An 8,710-nucleotide genomic window follows, 5' to 3' on the forward strand; every position below is an offset into this window, starting at 1 on the left:
TCCAGCATATAGTAGGAGAATAGTTAGAGTGTGAATAAAGACACATGCAAATGAAAACAGGCTCTGAATCCAATTCCAGCTCAGAGGCATCTAAGTTTAACAGATAAATCTTCCCCCTCACTACTGGTTTTAAAAGTCTCCTTAATTTTCCTTTTAGAACTTTTCTATAATTAATAAGATTGTTCTCACAGTTATTCTGGTTTATGTATATTCTGGTTTATGTATATTTTCTTTCTCTGGCTCTGATTTAAAGTGTTTCCATAACAGAAGAAAAATACTTATTGTCTTTAGGGAGTGTTGATCTCATTTACCATGGCAATTTAATTTTTCTCTATTGTATTTTACTTCCTCTTTGGTGGCCATTGCCTAGCCTAGAAAGTTTCATTGCTCATTAAAATTATCCTCATATTTACATGCCTCTAAATACTTTCACATGCAGTTTTTTGCCCTTTCTAGAGTGAAATCTAGTGACGTTTCAAGACTTTTTTTTTTCTTAAGTATGCAAAAAACTTTTAGAAAAGAAAATTGATTGCATAATAGTTTTTAATACTTCATTAGAGAACGTTGGCTGCTTCAGAGTTAAAACTTAGAGTGGCACTGGTTTTAACTAGAACATGCTTTGCAGTTAAGCAGACCACATCTTAAGACAGCTTTTTAATCCCTCTGATAATGACTTTTTACTAAAAAGAATCACCACTTAGCTAACTTCTTTTCATACACATTTCATACTGCAGAAATGGCACTTTCATATAAAACACAGAACTAAAATGAAACCTCTAAAACATAGAATTTCATAGATGTATTTTACTGTTTCACTGACATATCACAAAGTACATATTAACAATTCCACTACAGTCAGTAGCAAACACTTTGTACGGGGTTCTTGTGATCTCTGGTACAGAAACAAGAGGAATAACATTAATCAAATGTCAGTTTTCATCCCAGCAATGCATTTTGTACTAACCAGCGTATTCTCTCTGTGACAATTAATATCCAGGTTATCTTTTGCAATTTTGTACCTCAAAGTGTTGAACATTTGAAAGGAACAATAATAAGTCTCTGTATGTATCTGTGTGCACACCCACACCCCCCCCAAAGGCTTTGATTTATTAACAAAAATTGCAATGCAACTTTATATATCAAGGGTCTACCAAAATCATAGAATCTTTGCAATGGTACCCCAAATTTGCCTAGATTTCTCTGAGGATATTTCATCAAGGTTGTAATCAAATGTAAGGTATAACCTGCTCAGAAAATAAGAATACAAACAATAGATACACGCGTCAAAAGGCTAAAATTGTAGAAGCCTGGAAGAGACAAGCTTATAATAAAAATTGGTGTTCAAGACTTTCCCAGTGTAGTGACCTTACAGTCAGGTGCAGTTTCATCAGCAAGGGAAAAGGAGGACAATGACAAATACAGCCAGGTGGTTATTTTGTGGCACAGCTGTGTTTGAAGCTGTGCTGTGCTGAACTGAGCACCCAGTGCTCACGGCCATGCAAAACCGTCGGTGAATTTGGAAACACTTACCAGCTGTGGGCATCAGGTTATAGCCATCTTGTACTGGAAGAGATAGAGAGCTCCCAAATGAGCTGACTCATCCTTAATTATTTTTATAGCTATTCTACAGCTGTGTTAGCTACATTTTGAAACATATTCACTTGAAACATGTCATACTCAATCGTTGTTTGACTACCTAATTCTGAAAATAACTGTCTTATGAGTATAGCCACAGTCTAGCATTTGATATCTAGACCCCATAGGATGGAAAAAGCTGAAGAGGGAGATCTCCAAACTTGGCAAGAAATACAGGTAATCACTCCTCTTGGGTCTCTACAGTAGAGAAATTGTCTTTCTTCTTGTTTCCCTAAGCATCCATGAGGTTCGAGGCAAACTGGTGCCAAATATTTCTTGTACTTCAGCTTATGGATTTTAAATAAGCTTTTAAACAATTGAGTTGCTGAAAATATCAGTGATTCAAGTACTGTGATATTCCAGGTTGTGCTGCCACAAGGACCAAAATGTGAACACACCCAACTTGCCTCCCAAAATTATCACGACAATGCATCAAAATTTTATAGCATAATGTGCAACACATTCATCCTTACATGGTATGAAAGATATTCTCGCTCCTGCATTATGTCCTACATTTACCTAAGATGAGAGGGCAAACTAGAAATTCCAAAGTGTTATTTACCTCCATCCTTTATTCCTTTTAGTATTGCCTTGTTTCACTTTTTTGTCCCTGCTATAGATCATATGCAGGAAACAAGTTACAGCAAGATGGCAAATTGATCTTCAGGCTTCTGAATGCTCTGTGGCTTTCTACCAGAACACCATCATTTCAAAGCCACTTTGAGGGCTCCCTGTGGCAGGAACATTCCTCTACGCAGCATTGCACAAATGACAGATTTTTCTAGTTGCAAGCAGGCTTCAGAGTGGGAGGAAGGGCAAATGACCTTCCCAAATGGGCATGGTCATCTCTGCATGATAGAAGTCTCTGAAGAGCAAGGATTTTAACAGTATAATACATTGGCTACGAGAGTAATGCAAAGCAATAATACACTATATCTCTCTGTACAAGACAGGTTCTTTTCAGATGAAATACACACTGCAATAGTAAAAAGATTACTACCAGGTCAATAATAAAAAAAGGGATAACACTATAGAGACTGTTAGAGGAACTGATACAATTCATATTTGGACAAGTTCTGTGATTTAACTCCTCAGGTCTGAGAAGAGAGCCTTTGATTTATAAGAATTGGCTAATATATTTTCCATCAGAATATTTGATTCGGTTTGTTCACTTATTCTTTGCAAAACCAAAAGTAGGAGTTATGGCAACACACTGTTTATACCAAATTCAGAAAACTCAGCCAAGGAGTCTACAGCTCCTCTCCTCACACACAGCCTGTGGTATAGGAAGCCATATCATCCTGTATCACAGGAAGTATTCCTACATCAGAGGCTTCCCACAGTCTGCTTTCTTGTCCTTGTATACTTGACACAGAGCAATAGCTTTCTGACTTTTTGCTAGCTCCCAGTGAGGGTTCGATTCATAGACTATTGGGACTGGAACAGTCTAGGAGAGACCTGGAGCTGGGTATGTTATAGTTGGTGATTAGAGCAGTTTCCTGGAATACTCAAAGCAGGTAATCGAGCCCAAAAGTGAATGTTCTCCACATCAAAGGTCTTGCTGGCTGGTTTTGCAGCTAGGTTTACAGAGAGATGTACAGTCCTGAAATTAAACTGGTCATTCTGAAATTCACTTTAAGAGTAATTTTGTTGAATCTAATACATAATTAGTCTGGGGAAAGATTAGTTTGGTGTTTACCTCAAAATTATGCTTTTATGCATGTTTCTTTCATTTTTCTGATTTCACTGACAAAGATATCACCTGAAAAGTCAGAGTTAAGACCACAAGATTTTTTTAAAAATCTGACTTGGTGCATCTTAAACCACTCTGTTTAAGTCTTTATCTTACAAAGTTATAAATTATTTGAACTACAACTATATATGTGGAAATATTGTATAAAATGTGGGATTTGAGTGTTAAAATTTTCTGTTGTTTAGACTGCAGCATACTGTCTCATGCTTTCAGTAGTACAGTTCTCAAAGTTTACCTTGATAAGATTGCTTGTACTACAGATAATTGCAGGTGAAGATGTTCTTGGTCTGTGGAATTAGTTATTGCAGATTATCTTTGCAAAATATGCAAAATATGCCATAATGAGACACCTATAAAAAAAGGAATGAAGGAATGTGGCAAGATTTTATTAAAAAAACAAAACCAAAATGTTTAAGAATATGTTTCCTCTTGGAATTCCAATTTGAAAGGTAACAAATTAATACTTTCATATTTAGATTCTGATTATAAGAGAGAATTGATAACTACATTGTTATATTTCAAAAAGCATGGAACAACAAAAGTGCTGGCACATTTTTCCCTATTCTGTGCCTTCTCACTTCCCCAACCTTTCTGATGTCTTTCCAGTTTGGAGCTCCTGCTTAGATAAAACAGATGACTTTCTGGGCCTGCTTCTGCTAACAGCAGGCAGGAGCAACGGTGACTGATTGGTTGAAACATGAGGATTAATGGGTATTTATATTTCATTAAATTTTATGCTCACTGGAGAATAATGTATCACTCGCAGATATTGAAACATATGTCAACCCTATCCACTTACATATAATTCAATTTGACTTAAATGCATTGATCAAATTTTATTAAAGTCCAATATATCTTCCAAAAAGGCCTGCTAACACAATATTGCTGCTTCACATTCATCAGATAAAAGGAGGCAATTGTGTTGTAATTCCATTTATACCATTTTTCGGGAAAAGGAAGATTATTGTGAAGTGAATACTCATTACAAGGTGACTGGTGTTGGCTGAAGGACTTGAGCCTGAGATTATTAAGTGAATTCTCAAGTGGTGCCCTTTAGTTAAAATTACCCCAGGGTGGGTCATGCCTGTTTTCATCCCCAGTGGAAAAGAGAGATCAGCATTGTTAACGATATTATCCAGGAAAGTTTGCCATGTGAGATTTTGAAAAATGCTAACATTTTGTTTATGGTTTTTTTCTCTTTTTTTTCCCCTTGAAGCTCAGTTTATGAAACTTGCATAACTGTGATTGAAAAACTACTTTCCAGTTTTTATTCCCCTTTTTCTTTCTCTACATCCCTCCTTTTATTTTAACTTTTGTTATTATTCATACTGAGATGATTAAGAAAAATATGAAATGTTTATTTCTTCACTTCTGCACAGAAAAGGAAGGTGTTTTATATAACTCCCCTCTCAAAACAACCACAGAAATAATGGGATGCTTCTCAAGTGTTTGAGTTTAGACTCTTTCTTGCAGTTTGTACTCTGCAGAATAGAATTAAAAAGAAGAGGTTTTAGCCCTCTTAATGAAAGGAAGTAAAGATTTCAGCAGGGTCTTTTATTCCTCACTCAAACTGTCAGGGTTTGGGATGGTGGGGTTGATAAAATGTGTTTTAGCAAGCTCTTAGTTTGTTTCTGGCTCATGTTTACTATGGGCTAAACTGCCTGCACTTCAATATAAAAGTGACCACCTCAACACAGGCCCTTCAAAGAAAAGGTCCACTTCTAGACTGGAAAAGAAAGAAATAGCCAGGAAGGATGTTCAAGAGTCAAAATAAGGGAGTCTGAAAGTCTAGGTGCTCTCAGGAGATATAAAAAACTGTATTGCATCATATGGGATTTGAGCACATCACCTGGATTACTGTCCCGTCTCACAAGGTAGAAATAATTTTAAAGTCTGTGACTCTCACTTCAATAAAAACATAATCTTCCTAATGTTAGTTACCCTGGAAAGCTTTCTCCAAATAAGGAGAGTAATTTTATTTTTAACTAAAAACTTCATTTTTAACTAAAGTTTCTCCTTTTAGCCATACTTTTTATTTCTCATAGGTGCTATTTTGTTCTACACTGACTAACAGACTTGTCTTATGAACACAGTAAAGATCGATGTATAGGTTTATTACAGTGTTTCTCCAAAATAATAAACAAATTCAAAATCAATACTTTCACTCAACTTATTTTATATGATCAGAATTTATTTCTATAACTAAAGAAGTGATATATTAAATGAAATAAATCTTTCAGGACTACTTCCCCAATAGATGTTTTTCTGACCAACGGTAATAAAGTTACTGTCCTGATTTCTAGTCATCAAGCAGAACTTAAATATAATTATTCTTCATTCTTGGGAAAAAAAAGTGCATTTATACAAACACAGGATTTCATATTGATACATATCAAACAGAGATGAATTAAGTATATTCTTAAACAGAAATTTTATGTAACATAAAATGATGATGATATCCTCCTTTTATAAAAACCCTTGCAAACCCATTAAAAATGCTTTATGTACTTTAAGCAAATCACCAGATTCTGTCAAGATACTTGGTCCTACTCCTCTAAATACATGGTTTAGCTTCTTCCTAAACAAACTGAAAGTACTTTGTTGACTTGTGGAGAAAATTGATTGCTCCTTTTTTCATTCTATTTGCTGGTCAGACCTGCCCCAAACTGGAAACATTATAGTAGTTTGTATACCTGAAAATAATTTTCTCCATTTTAGATAGTTAGAGACTATCTTGACAATTAGCCTGTTCCTTCATCTGTATACCTTTAGGTTATCATGCATTATAAGCACCAGGACTTTCACAGGCACATTGGCTATGTTTCAGAGATTAACTCTTTTTACCCTACCTAAATTACTGGAATTCCTTTCAGAAACATCTCCTAGGACTTTACAGAGTCAGTGGGTTAATGTGAGTTATATAAGTTCACGGATTTGTGAACACACACATTATCTTTAGAATGCCAATTTTTTTATATACACTTCAGGGAATGAAAGGAAAGGACAAGTAAAATACTTTCATCTTTCATTTCAAGAGATTCTGAAAGTAGTTACCAAGAACAACTGATGCACAGGAAGTCCCGCCTGAATATGAGGAAGAACTTCTTTTCTTTGTGGGTGACCACACAGTGGAATGTGTTACCCAGAGAGGTTGTGGAATCTCTTTCACTGGAGTTACGAAAGGACCACCTAGATACATTTCTGTGCCATGTGCTCTAGGAAGACCCTGCTTGAGCAGAGCAGTTGGACCAGACAACCCACTGTGGTCCCTTCTCACATTACCCTTTTGGTGATTATGTCATTCTGTGATATTTCTGCTACTTAGTCTCCTCTGCTTCACAGGAAAACCACTCTGACAGACCTGCTCCTCTGAAACTGTCAATATCACATAATACTGTGATGCACCTAAAAAAAGTGTGAGAAATATATATAAATGTGATCTGATTTTGCTTCTATTGCTGCCAGTTTCTGCAAAAATATTTAAATAAAAGTCAGTTCCAGACACCTATTATACAGACATTCATTCAAAGAAGGATGGTCATCTCTTCTGAGATTCCTTCATTCCATGGGGTCTGTGATGTTATTGCATTCAGGATGAGGTGCCCTTTTGGCATAAAAAGTTGCTCTTGCCTTTTAATTTTCTTGTTGCACTTTCACGACTTTTTCTCCACTCCCAATCATCAGAGCAAACCAAGCAAGCCAGTAAGTCTGCCACAACTTCTGGAGAAAGGAGTTCCATCTCCCAGTTCCTATGTTCCTCTCTGTTTGGTTTCTGGTCAATACACATACACATAACTGTTTGCAAGAAGAGAATGTCACAGTCATGCATTCTGCTAGTCATAATACATAAGGTTCAAACTCACTCATACTGGCACTTCTGTTAGATGTGCTTTTCACCCAGTCAATCAGGGAACAAAAACAGTAGCATGTGGCTTATCTATGAGACTCTGTCATGTAACATGCAAAACAATATTCAACCAGCCTCAGCCCCTCATCACTTCCAGAGAATGAATATGGAATATTATGTAGGCATGAAGAATTACCTGTGTTCATCCCATAAATTAGAAGTTTGGTTACTGCTTTTGAATAGCATATAAACATTCAAGGAATCTGATCTTGTCATTGATACTCCACAAAGAGTAGGGGAAAGGAAATTTTTAAAAAATATATTTTTTGTAAGTTATCAATTCAAACCTAATCACATTACAATAATATGAGATTTTAATTGAGCTTCATCTGTCTATTAACTGTGGAAAGATCTCACTCTTAAATTTCCTTATTGTCAATTTTTTTGTTCTTAATTCACTTACTGTCATACCACCCATGAAAAAAAATCACTCTACTGTCTCACCAAAATGACTGTAAACTTCTGTTTCCCTGCTTTCTTTGGTGACTAGCACAATGTAAAACAACCACACCCATGCTTCAGAGAATTTTTCTCCACATTTTTAGGGACTTTGAACGAAAACCCGAGAAATCACTGTTGCAGACTTGACAAAGGGAGAAGATGATCATCATGTAAAACAGAGTGAAGACCTATGAGGGGCAAGAGGCAGGTGGTACTCTTTGAAAATACAGGCTGGTGGGTTGTAGTGGTTTGGTCCAAAATACTCATTACTGTTTATCTTCTGTGAGATAAGAATTAGGAGAAACACAAAGCAGGCACCAAACTTGAAAGAATATAAAGAAGTTTATTAACAGACCTAAAAAGAAGAAGAAAAAATTATACCACAAGTTCAGAACTCTCCTCCTTCCCCCACTTTTCTCCCTTCTCCCACTGACAATCTAAAAAAAACAACCCTTCAGATGTTCAGTCTGTTTACCACTTCCATAATAACCTTGTTCAGTCCACTTAGGAAGAGGAATCTCTCTTGCTCACGCTATGAACACAATATCACAAGGAGACAGCCGCCCACTTCCAAATAACTTTGTTCAGTCCATTTAGAAAGAGGAGTCTCTCTGCTTGCATGTGAAAACCTTTCCCCAACTTGCAGCTTTTCCCACAACTGCTTTCAAGGGTCCACTCTTGAAGGTTTTTGGGGTACAATTTTAAGGATGAGTGGTTCAGAAACAAAAGTTCTCTTCACCCATCTCTGGGAGCATTTCATCTCTAAGAACAGAGGCCCTTCTCCTTCCCTGGGAGCAAAGGGTCTTCTTCAGTTTCATCTTTAGGACTATCTCTGGGAGCATCTCTATGAACTGAGGTTTCTCCTTTCCCATTTGGAGAAAAGCCCTCATCTGGTCCATCTCTCCCTGTCCAAACTTCTCATGAAATTACAGCTGCGTCAGCATCTGCCTATCTCAGCACAGGTGCTTTTGCTT

This window comes from Corvus brachyrhynchos, unplaced genomic scaffold (assembly GCF_000691975.1).
Source record: "Corvus brachyrhynchos isolate BGI_N302 unplaced genomic scaffold, ASM69197v1 scaffold7, whole genome shotgun sequence".
Classification (NCBI taxonomy): Eukaryota; Metazoa; Chordata; class Aves; order Passeriformes; family Corvidae; genus Corvus; species Corvus brachyrhynchos.